The 12,864-nt window shown below is 48.1% G+C and overlaps 1 long non-coding RNA gene across 1 annotated transcript in view; it reads right to left on the bottom strand.

Annotated features, from left to right (window-relative positions):
- The window catches only part of LOC138249971 (uncharacterized), a 234,236-nt gene that overhangs the window by 48,971 nt on the left and 172,401 nt on the right, over nucleotides 1–12,864 (bottom strand). Inside the window, exon 2 of the long non-coding RNA XR_011194873.1 lies at nucleotides 4,330–4,449. This is a non-coding gene — a long non-coding RNA (uncharacterized lncRNA). The remainder of the gene's footprint in view (nucleotides 1–4,329; nucleotides 4,450–12,864) is intronic.

The raw sequence follows: 12,864 nt of genomic DNA, 5'->3' as shown, positions 1-12,864 counted from the left end.
CTATAGAGCCCCAAAACCAGCCTTTTAGTGGCAGCACCATCACAAATAAATTGACAACTATGATGCCTCAGGGTTCAGAATCCCACCTCCCCCAGAGTCTCTGAATTACCACAGTCAAAGTTTCATGCAGCAGAAACTGGCCCGCTTGGAGGTCAAACTCCCACAGGTCCTCACAGGAGCACAACACCCCATCTGTATAAAGTGCACCCACCATGTCTTCCACCACCAACACTCAATCCTGCATGCAACCTCACTCGACCCCCCTGACTCGTGCAAGCAGGGCGTGAAGTAGCAGCTCCGTGGAGGAGGGAACACACATCCATGTCCAGCGGAATGCTCATAGCCAATACTTCTGCAATGCAGCTAGGTCCTGTCAGCCCCCAACGCTGCCCTTTTTGGGTCAAGCAATGGAGTCTAGAGTAGGGTCTGATCAGGGGCGTCCCGGGCGCACAACACCTCAGCATGCTCCAGTGCACAAAACCACCCCACACACTACTGCAACAGGGCCGCTGTAATAAGACTCAAAATCAGGATCATGCATCCCCCAATCTGCAGATGTATGAGCATCTTAGACAATGCCACCCACCGGGGCCCCTATTCCAAATGAGTTCAATCAGAATTGTGCCCAATTCCCAAAATGCACCCTGGGGCAAAATCACCAGAAGTCCTGTAAGGAAATAAAAAAGGCAGGGCAAGGCCATCATTTTAGCTATTGCTTTCTGTCCAGCCACTGAGATGGGAAGAAAATTCCAAACTCCCACACTAGCCAGAAATGATGCCACTTCTGCTACCACATTTCTCTTCAATAGCTGAGAGACAGTTTGATACACATGGACCCCCAGATATTGCACTACACTCTGCTCCCAGCACATAAAACACACATTTAGGGGTTCACAGAGGTCTGCCTGGGCCTGGAATAAGATGGTCTTGAGCCAGTTGACACGCAGGCTGGAGGCTTCCCGAACTCCATGAGGAGTTGCACCACTTTCACAGGGTCTGTGTGCTTATCCCAGAGAAAGAGGACCATAACACTGGCCTACAGAGAAAAACAATGAGTAACCTCTGGAGTCAGAATGCCAGCATAAAGTACACTAATGCGGGCCCTGCAGGCCAATGGCTCCACTGCTATGGCGAAGAGCAGCAGGGACAGTGGGCAACCCTGCCAAGTGCCCTTCTCCACCTGATATTGCCCCAAGATACACCTCCCAATACAGACCTGCACCATGGAGTACACACAAAGCAAGCAAGTCCAATCCACAAACACATGTCCCAAACCCAGCCGGGTCTTGGGAGATAGTTCCACTACAGGCTATAAAAAGCCTTTTCGATGTCAATGAAAATACAACCAGTTTACTCCAGGAGGAAGGGGGCTTCCCTCAAAATAGCTAGCAACATCTGAATGTTAGCCACTGTATTATGGCTAGGGGTAAACCCCAACTGATCCGTGTGGATCAGGCCTGGCATACAAGGCAGTAATCACTGAGCCAGGATGTCACTGAGGATCTTGTATTCAACATTCAACATCAGTAATGGCATATATATGCTGTTAAATCAGAAGCTGGCATTCCAGGCTTAAGCAAGGAGATGATGAGGGCCTCTCACAAAGAGAGGAACAAGGCCTAAGCTTCCAGTGCATCCTGATATTAGGCAGTAAGATGGGGGCAAACAGGTCAATATAGGCTATATAAAACTCTACCAGGAGCCGCTCCATGTTCAGAACCTTGCCCTGTGCTATTTGTTGTATCTCCACTCCAATCTCCTCCACCGAATTCTCCCTCCCCAGGTCTTCAGCCTCCTCCGGTGTAACTTGGCGCATCTGGAGGTCTGCCAACAGCTCTGAATCCAGAGTCTCTATTCCTTACCATAACTGATATAAATCCTGGTATAGGTAATCGTCAAAAGCATGATTAATTTCATCCTACCTATAATGCCAATCTCCTGCAGCTGTGACTATTTCCTGGATCGGAGCCACATGCCTGGCAGGGTTGACCAACCATGCTGATAATATGGACAAGTCTTATCCCTCTCAGCATGTGCACGAGCCATATATTCCCTGTAATCAAAAACAGTGGAGACCATCCACGTGCTCCTACATCCTCTTGTTTGTCTCTAGCAAAGCCTGCTGGAAGTCTGGCCACTCAGGTTGGAGCTGTTCCAGCTCTTGGAGCAACTGTTCATGGTAGTAATCTCAGTCAGCAGGGTCTTGAGGACTCCAGCTGCATCCGATACACACTGGCCCCGGATGACGACTTAAAGGTCTCTCATTCTCCAAGTGCCAAAGATGCTGACCCTTCAATTTCTGTGAAATAATGTTGGATCCCATCTCGAACGGTTTCCGGGAATGCTGAGTCTTCCAAACTGACTGCTTTCGGTCACCAACTCGGGATATAAGCACACATGCCTTCCATTGCAGTAATAATGGTACTAGGCTAGTACTCCATGACAGAGATTGCACCCAGCATATTGGACAAGCACAGGAAAGTATCTATCTGAACATGCAGCGACTGTACGGCAGAGTGGTAAGAGTAATCCAGCTCCTAAGGGTGGTTATGGCGCCACCCATAAACCAGCCTCCAATGACACTGCCAGGGGGAGAATCTCCTGGCCAGCTGGATTGTGGGGGGAGTCCCACAGCTGGTGATGTGATTGATTCCAGTCCACATCATCACACAATTGAAGTCAATGCTGGCAATAAGCCCTGGGCCATTAGAAGAGCCATAGTAGAGCATTAAAGAACGCAGCAGGGATCCTCATTAGGGGCATAGACATTGACAATGGAGCTATCTCAACCAAGCAATCAGCACGTCACCAAAAAATACCTACCACCAAAATCTCACTGGAGACTAGAAAGGGAACACCCAGCTTCAACCAAATGAGTGTCCCCTTAGCAAAGGCTGACAATGTAGTAGAGATGGCATAGTGCCACGATCTTTGGCACAGGGCCGCCCCCTTCTGCGTATTCAAATGAGTTTCTTGCAACATCACTATATGGTGTTGCTTCAGCTATGCCGGTACTTTATAGTGTTTAGTCATATTATTTAGACCAAGCACATGCCAGGAGATTACTTTGTAAGGATCACTGTTATCGGTAGTGCTCAAAGGCCAAAGGCACCCTGACCCACTCACTAAGATTTCAATTTTTTTTAATTGACTTTTTTATTTGATTTTATTTTCAAATTAGTGCTGACTTACCTCAGTGGCTTAGTTTACCTATATCTATGGCACAACCTTGGTGTTCATTACAATGTCACATCAAGGTCACTCTCTCGGACCCCCTCCAAACCCAAGATTATATTTTTATTGAGCCTGCTTACTGACCCATAAACTCATGCATATTGTTTCATTTCAAATTTTTGGCTGTTCCCTGCTTACATAGGTTATATATGGGCACAATAATAGTCACTTAAATCAGCACTATGTGAATAAAGGAATGCCTCATGTGGAAAATAACCATGGATATTTCGATAAATGATCGACAAGATAGACAATGCATGTCTACAGTAATTCACAGTCAGTGTGATCCCAAAGCTTTTGTGCACATAATTTGTCATGTAGTTGCAGCAAAAAAGCACCTGAATGAATACATTCTACATTCTCCTTCACAGAACCAGGATCTGTAGATTTTTACTTCTACAATTCCATGTGTGATGGTATGAATCTTACCAGTAAAGCATGTTTTCAATTATTATAAATTATGGGTTTACACTTGAAAGTTGTAAATATCAGCATACTTCTTGCAAGTAGTTTACCACCCCAGAGATATTGGTGTCAATGGCAGAAGTAAGAGCATTTTAAAATTTGAAAGGGAAAAACACATGTGAGAATTTAACAAGAATTGGCAAAGTCAGTAGGTTTCTCCTATGCAAGATCTATTGAGTTTGTCATTGTTTTTTAACTGGTTGCACAGTGGTGCACAGTGGTGCAAGCTGCTATGCAATATGGCTTAAAGTAAAAAGAAAAAACAAACACCATGACATGCCCACATTGGGCCTGCACACACTGCTGTGAAAAATGTCTTAAAACAGCACAGGAGATTCGGGGTAAGCAACATCAGGGAGGAACATGGAATAAAAGAATGGCCAGGGGGAGTATGGTGGGGTGGTGGAAACAGAAGAGAGAGCGAGATGAAGGCAGGGTAACAGAAGGGACAGCAGGAGGAGAGTGGGGGAAACGGAAGGGATAGTGTGGGCAAAACACAACAGACAGCTGCAGGAGGGTGGGAGCTGGGGGAAACACAATAGACAGCTGGAGAAATGCAAGGAATCACAACAGGAAGCAGGAGGGAGGAGGCGTTAAGGGAGAGGGACTGCAAAATTTAGAAAAGAGTACCTGCAGGATCCTGCGGCCAGTGTAAAAACACCGGCTGCAGACAGGGAGCTGTAGTTGGTCCAAGATTCACAGCAGGGAAACACACGAAGTCCAGGAGGAAGCCAGAGGCAAGAAGAACCACTAAGAAGCAAGGAAATGAAAGTGACGCAGAAGTCAACCATTTGCAAGTAATGGAAAGGAATGGGCAGGCTCTAAACCCATTTTAAGATTTTTTTTACAAGGGATTTTGTGAGCATAGCACAAGTGCTGTGCAGGTCTAATCCTAAAAAAGAGTTGGAGAACAATATTTTTGTCAATTGCACAGTACTGGATGATTTATTCATGCAGATTTTCCACCCAATAAGAACTAGGGATGACTACATTTTGTGAACTGGTTTACACATTGAAATCTACTTATGGTTTTGAAAAGTATTCCTAGGGTTCCTTAAGAATCCTATAAAAAGAAAAAATGTAGAACATTCCTTAAAATATTGTGGACAACAATTTCAAATAGACTTACTTTTTTGTATTTTAATGGAGAATTTCATAAATAACCAGTGGAAACATTGTTAGTCATGTCCAAATATGTCCTTCATCTGAAAAATGCTCCAGGAGACACCAGAGACATGTTCATGTCATAACAGGAGGTGTGCTGTTTTATCACAGCTCACAAATTCCATGAGAAAATAAAGTTGAAAATCTACTCAAAACTGAAAATGAATCTTGAGAATTAGACGTGGTTTTAAGTGTCATCAAAATACTGGGGGTCTCTAAAATGGATGTTGTCTAGCAGAACTAGGAATCCTTTCCAAGAGACGTGGCTGATGCAAATAAGGTTGTAGATTAAACAGGTAAATTAAAACCCTACACTTCCACTAGCATGCCACTCGACCAGTGTTTTGCGGCCTCTTTAATATCTTCAGGTTATGGCATACAGATACATCACACAATAACGGGCATGCAACTAAATGAGCCAATTTTTGTTTTTTTCAAAGCTTATTACCAGTCTCAGATAAATGAGTAACAACAATGATTTGGTTGTGAATAATTAGAATAGGAATTATTCCAATTATGAAAATGTGCAATTGTGAATTGAACATTACTAAGGTCTGTTTTAGGGGCAGTGGTATTCAGAGTTTCTCAGCCACTTCCATCCTTTCCTTCACAGCACTTTCCTTTGCAGTCTTTCACTCTGTTACAGACATAGGGGATCATTACAAGTTTGACAGTTCCGTGACTGCCATGTTGATGGTGGTGGTCGTACCACCAACAGGCTGGCAGAGAATACCACCAAATTGTGACCGTGGCGGTCTTCACAACAGAATACACCCAATTCACTGTTGGCACCGCAAGTGCGGTCAGGCCACCACGGACGGCAGGAGGCACCTTCAGGCCGGCAGAGACCATGTTTCCGCTGGACAAATTATGAAGTCGCACACCGCCAAGGTTTCCGCCATGGACACACCACCACAGAATCCTGCCAGAACCAACAAGCCATACCCATCTGGAGCCATGGAACCCGAACTAGACATCTTCTCACCACTCCTGCTCGCCCAATGACTTCGGAACCAGCAACGACGGCAGCAACTGTGAGTACACACACTTACCTGTCACAGTCGCATAATGCCAAGGTTGTGATGCACACACAACATACAGATCCGGTACTGGTGTCGATGGCGACACATACATGTACTCCTACACTGACACGCACGTTCACACACAGCCACGTGCACACACACACAGACTCAGTACACACCACAGCCAACACACACTACCAAACACACACTGAGCCACAGACACACAGCACCGGCACTGTCAAACACAACAACATACAACACAGCAAAGTACACAACTACACAACAACCGCAACACCTCATATGCACCGTCAACCCTCCACAACACAAAACCCCACCTGACAATACACAAAAACAACACAATGTAACACCACCATTGTACCACTACACACAATCACACAGCCATACAACGAGGCGTACATCACACCACGCAACACACCACACAGCGCTTCTGACATACTAATCACCACAAACAGGCATGCAGTCAATACAACTACACAAGGGCACATCACACTCCAGATAACAAATGCCAACACAATCTATACACACAATACCAACATAAATGAATGTCCCAAACACATACATGCCCAACACACCATACCTAGCCATCACTGGGGGAGAAATGCAAAGTACACACCCACACAAGCAGCCCAGACACAACTGGTAGCACAACCACCACACACACAAAACACACTCAGACACAAAAGAAATCAGGGAAGAACATATCAGCCATGAGGAATGAAAGGTATGACAAATATGTAACTTTCGAACCAACAACTGGTTGGCCCAGATGTATGGGAATAAATAAATAAACAGATGAATAACTAACTATGGACAATAAATAAAAGCCCTTAGGCCAGTCAAAAGACGAAAGGGCAAAATGCACAGATGGCATGTCCATTGCTCCTACTTGACTCCTGACTGTTAAATTACCTCCACGGGTAGAGATATAAAGGGGGCAGCTTGTAGAAGGTGTCTTGGTGGATGTTTTGGGTGCATGTGTGTGCGAAGAATGCTTGTGTATGCTGGGTGTCTGTGAGTGAGTGTGGGCATTCATGTATCTTGGGAGGATGAGGGTCTCAAGGTGCTGAGGAGGAGAGGGAGAAGGGAGGTGCTGCTACTGCTCGAACAGCCAGGTCTTGAGAAATTTTCTGAAGGTAAGGAGGTCTTTGGTCTGGCCAGGTGGGTGGGAAGAGTGTTCCACATTTTGGCAGTGAGGTGCGAAACTGATCTACCACCGGCTGTAGTTCTGCAGACGCATGGGACGGTTGCAAGGGCAAGGTTGGCAGAGCGGAGATGCCAGGTCAGGGTGTAGAAGGAGAGCCGTCTGTTCAGGTATTCTGGTCAGGTGTTGTGCAGTGCTTTAGGAGCGTGGGTGAGGAGTTTGAAGACGATTCTCTTGTTGAGTGGAAGCCAGTGGAGTTTTCTCAGGTGCTCTGTGATGTGGCAGTGGTGAGGGATGTCCAGGATGAGGTGTGCGGAGGTGTTCTGGATGCGTTATAGCCTCCTCTGGAGTTTGGAGATGTCTGTCACATTTATATATGCATATGCATAAAGTACATGTTTTATGTATCTTTGGAGGATGGGGTGGAGGAGCTGGGAGTTGCTGTGCTGGTATAGGTTGATTTAATTACATATGTGTGATCCATGCAGGACTGCAGTCACTCACACATTTTCTTATACATATGTGTCATATGTCCAATCCAACTTACATTTCAGCCAGTGTGCTGTAATGACAGTGTATGATGTGCATTTCTATGGTTCCTTGACTGTTGAGACCTGTGAGGTGCCCAGCCACACTTAATTCGCCATGTCGGAATGCTAGTGATAGCCCTTGTCCATGTTTTGTGCATCAACATGGGGCAATGGTCTGAGAGGGTCCTCCCTAGGTATTCTATACTACGTATTTGGACGTGTATATCTGGTGTGCTTAGGAAAGTGTTGAGCCTTACGTGTAGGTCATGTAATGCAGAGTAGTAGGAATATTCTTGGGCTCATGGGTTGAGGGTTCTCCAGGAGTCCAGCAGCTGCCATCTTGCTTGCCACTCAGAGAACCTCTTAGCTAGGGTGCTCGCCACAGAGTCTTTCAGCGGGGGATGCGATCTGTCGAGATCCGGGACCGCTATGCAATTAAAGTCCCCCCATCAGAACAGATCCAATCAGGTAAGGGGCCAAGGCATTCGACAAGTGCTCTAGGAAGGCGCCCTGTTCTACGTTAGGTGCATATACATTTATCAGGGTGACATCGCGCCCTCCCAGCTTGCCAGTAACCAGCAAATAGCGCCTCTCCGGGTCTGTCAGTGTCTGAGTCATCTGAAATGGAATCCCTGCGCGTATCCAAACAAGGGTGCCCCTAGAAAATGCAGAGTAGGTTGTGTAATAAGTCTGGCCTCTTCATCTTTTCTGCAGTGCCGCCCCCTCCGCAGCTGTAAGGTGGGTCTCTTGTAATAACGCTATGTGCACCCCTCTTCTACAAAAGTATGAATTAACTTTATAGCGTTTGGCCATAGTATGCATGCCCCTTACATTCCAGGAAATCATCCTATAGTCTTGGTGGTCACCCATTGAGATAATGGTGAAATGAATTGTCTCCGTGCCCCCTCCAAGGGTGGGGGAGCCATAGGGCGGCGGGGTGGGTGAGTGTCTCTTCTCATCGTCAGGCACAGGGCACGGACCCAAAACATTAAACACAAAAATAACGTCCCCAACTCCCCAATCCCAGGACAGGTGTCCATACAATCTCCCATCCAAACTCGTTCAAAACTGAGAGTCAATGCCTTTGGGGCTGTGAAAGAAAAAGTTCAAAGGCCTCGATCGGTTGGGTCCGCCGATCCCAGGGGCCCCCAGTCTGATATTACAGACCTTATCAGTTTACGTCGTGCCAGGGTGTGAAAGGGCCATTCCCCCGAACCTTAATTCGTATTCCTGTGATTAAGTCCTGAGGTGTGTTCAGATGATGTCCTCAGAGGTGCCCGGTGTCACCACTGGCATCTCAATGCTCGGGCCGCCAAGTCCTCCGAGCCCGCTTCGGTGTCGGACCCTCGGTTCTCACTGCACGGTTCCATGGGTCTTGGGCTTGACTCTCCTCCGCTCAGGGCTGCACCTGCCACTGTTGCTCTCTGCCTTTCCGCTCTGATCTCCTCCACTTTGGGTGCCATTTTCCTTCGCCTCGGTCTCCAGGGCCGCCCAGTTCCATGCCCTGCTCCCCGGTGGGCCCTGTCACGTGTCTGGCCCTCTCAGAGATCCAGCCAGTCCCTGGCTTCCTGGGGCATCCGGAAGAATTTAGTTCCTCCGTCCTCCGCTACTCGGAGCGTGGAAGGGAATAGCATTGCGTACTGGATGTTTAAGGTGCGTAGCTGTCTTTTGATTTCCATGTAGGATGCCCTTCGACACTGGACCTTGCGTGAGAAATCCTGAAATATTCGGACCTGTGCATTCTCTATTTTCAGTTCTCCAGCTTTCCTGGCTTGGGCTAATATATGGTTGCGATCTTTAAAGTGTAATAACCTGGCTACTATCGGTCTAGGAGGTGTTCCCAGAGGGGGTTTTCTCGCCGGCACTCTGTGAGCTCTTTCAAGCGTATAGAATCTTGTGAGGCCCTCCGGAGCTACTTCCTCCCGGATCCACTTTTCCAGATATTCCGATAGGTTCTGCTGTTCGATTGATTCAGGAAGCCCAACTATCTGGATGTTATTTCTCCGGGATCTGTTTTCTGCATCTTCGGTGTGGGCCACTAGGGTGTCCACTTGTTTCTCAAGGGCTGCCACTCGGTCAACGGTTAGCTTCAACTCTGGTCTTATTTCTGCTACAGTTTTTTCAGTTGTTGTGACTCTTTCAGCGAGGCGATGTTGGTCCTCCTGGAGCAAGCCCAGGTCCAGCACAAGAGTGTCTATCTTGTGCTCCAAGCTTTACCTAGAGGAGGTGATGGCCTGCATTATGTGCCCCAAGGATGGGTTCCCAGCATCCTCCCTTGGTTCCGCAGACTCATGAGAGGGGATAGGATCCTCGGAAAGGCCCCCAGTCTCCTGTGCCGTTTCTCTTCGCTTGTTGGTTTTGCCCATTGCTGCAGGATCAGCTGCGTGTTCCCCAGCGGAAGCAGCCACGTCTCTCCCTAGTCCCCACAGAGCACAGGACGAGCTCAGCCCTCCCCCTCGCAGGCTTAAGGGGTTCTCTGTTTTCTCCTCCCCCGTTCCGCTCAGCTTGAGCGTCGAATAGTTGGGGGGGGGCTGTCTGTGACTCCACTCCGCAGGTCCGCCACGCCAGGCCATTCGTTGCGCTCCAGTCGTGGGCCCTCACGTGGGGGAGGACGAAGGGCCCGATCAGGCAACCCCTCTCTAAGGCATGAGCCGCGACGCGGTCGAGGGCAGGGTGGTGCCTCTCTCCTGGTACTCTTCCACTGGATATCTGTGCGATCGGGTGGTCTGGGCCTCCCCCAGGTCCGTCTTATTCCCAGGCCGCGCTCGTTACGCCCACCTTATTCACGTGCATTGCCGCCATTTTAGGGTCAGGCAGGCCGTGTGGTCTTCCCCTTTTGACCGGCTCTTCGGAGGTCGGGGGGGGGGGCAGCGCAAGGGATTCTGCCCCCAGCTCTCACCTCTCGAACCCTGCCGCCGGGGGTCCCTCAGCAGGCGGCCTCCAAGGTCCTAGTACTCAGGGCCTCGTTGCTTGAGTTGCGGCTGCCATTTTGGAGTCAGGCGGCTCACACCAAGTTTTTTCGGCGGTTGGCTCCGGGGTCTCGGGTGGCCCCCCAGTTCCAGGAGGTGTAATGTCAGCTATCCACTTCTGATTGTGCACAGACAAGACTTGAAAAGGCCCACCTCACATTCTTGTATGTCACTTGAAGTACTGATTGATGAGCTAAGTCCAACAGTCAGATGCTCCTTCTTCCTCTGGCTCTTCATCACTTTCCATTTCACCATGTGCAGCCACAAGTACAGCTGCCTCACTGTCATCAGTTAGCAATGGTATCCAACGCCTCAGGGCTATATTGTGGAGCATGCAGCAGGCAGCGATGATTTGGCAAACCTTGTAGGGCCAGTAGAGGAGGCCACCTCCAGATAGGTCCAGGTACCTGAATCTTGCCTTCAGGAAGTCGAACGTTCGTTCGATTATTCACCTTGTCGTCCCATGGGTCTCATTGAAATGGAGTACCCCTGTCGTGGCTGGGCACCTCACAGGTCTCAACAAGAAAGGTTTGGATAGCCAGAGTCACCTGTGAACACAATGGTAGAACAATTTAAATTGTAGGCTCAGCAGATTGTGATGACAGGTCACATCAAATACAAACACATAACAATGCATAGTTACCAACCAGCCAGACCCTCTTTGTGTATAGTCGTGCCATCATGTGTGGGACATTGTTCTTCCACAAAATGTAGGAGTCATGTACGGATCCAGGAACCTTGGTTGTCACTTGGGAGATGTACTGGTCTTTAAGACACACCACCTGCATGTTGATAGAGTGGTAGTTCTTCCTGTTCCTAAACACCTGTTTAGGACCAGGGATACATGGGTGCCATCAATGGCCCCTACCACATGACGAATCTGTCCCATCTGATGAAAGTCAGCATTCACATAGGCCATATCCGCTCTTTGGGGAAACTTGATGTAGCAGTTCAGGTGTATCAAGAAAGCACACAGTACATCCCTCAACACTAGACTGAACATGGGCTAAGACATCCCTGCTGTTAAGGTGACAGTATTCTGGAATGACCCTGTGGCCAGGAAGTGTAGCGCTGACAATTCTTGAATGATGGGAGCTATGCAATAGGGCTTGTGATTGCCTGGCATCAGATCTGGCTCCAACTGTCTACATAGATCCATGATGGTCTGGAGATTCAGACAATAGGTCTGGATGACATGCCTGTCCTCCATGGTTGCCAGGTCTACCAGTGGATGGAACACTGGTGGTTGTCTTATTTCCCTCACAACATGTTGAGAGGAGAGAATATACAATAAGTCATGCAGTACGCACACGTCAGCAGCACGTGGTATAGCAGCAGACACCTAACATGTGTAGGGGATGTGTAGCAGTGCTGACATAAACATTATAGACCATAGAAATGCACATCATACACTGTCATTGCAGCACACTGGCTGAAATGTAAGTTGGATTGGACATATGACACATATGTATAAGAAAATGTGTGAGTGACTGCAGTCCTGCATGGATCACACATATGTAATTAAATCAACCTATACCAGCACAGCAACTCCCAGCTCCTCCACCCCATCCTCCAAAGATACATAAAACATGTACTTAATGCATATGCATATATAAATGTGACAGACATCTCCAAACTCCAGAGGAGGCTACAACGCATCCAGAACACCTCCGCACACCTCATCCTGGACATCCCTCACCACTGCCACATCACAGAGCACCTGAGAAAACTCCACTGGCTCCCACTCAACAAGAGAATCGCCTTCAAACTCCTCACCCACGCTCATGAAGCACTGCACAACACCTGACCAGAATACCTGAACAGACGGCTCTCCTTCTACACCCTGACCTGGCATCTCCGCTCTGCCAACCTTGCCCTTGCAACCGTCCCATGCGTCTGCAGAACTACAGCCGGCGGTAGTTCAGTCTCGCACCTCGCTGCCAAAATGTGGAACACTCTTCGGACCCACCTGTGCCAGACCAAAGACCTCCTTACCTTCAGGAAACTTCTCAAGACCTGGCTGTTCGAGCAGTAGCAGCACCTCCCTTCTTCCTCTCCTCCTCAGCACCTTGAGACCCTCACAGGTTAATAGTGCACTTTACAAATTCCTGATTGATTGATTGAATCATCCAGATATCTGTGTCACCCAATGTTGTGACTTCATGGTAGTGCTACATAATGGGACAATCATGAGCATATGATGTGTTGAGCCTGTATATATGTGGATAGTTCTGTGTAGCTCTGAGGTACATAGGTGTAGGATAACACCCATACAGCTAGCAACTCCCAACTCCTCCATCTCATCTTCCCAAGATACA

Source organism: Pleurodeles waltl, chromosome 8, assembly GCF_031143425.1.
Source record: "Pleurodeles waltl isolate 20211129_DDA chromosome 8, aPleWal1.hap1.20221129, whole genome shotgun sequence".
In the NCBI taxonomy this organism is placed as follows: domain Eukaryota; kingdom Metazoa; phylum Chordata; class Amphibia; order Caudata; family Salamandridae; genus Pleurodeles; species Pleurodeles waltl.
Note: the sequence above shows the minus strand (reverse complement) of the source record. Positions and strands in the feature narration are given on the sequence as shown.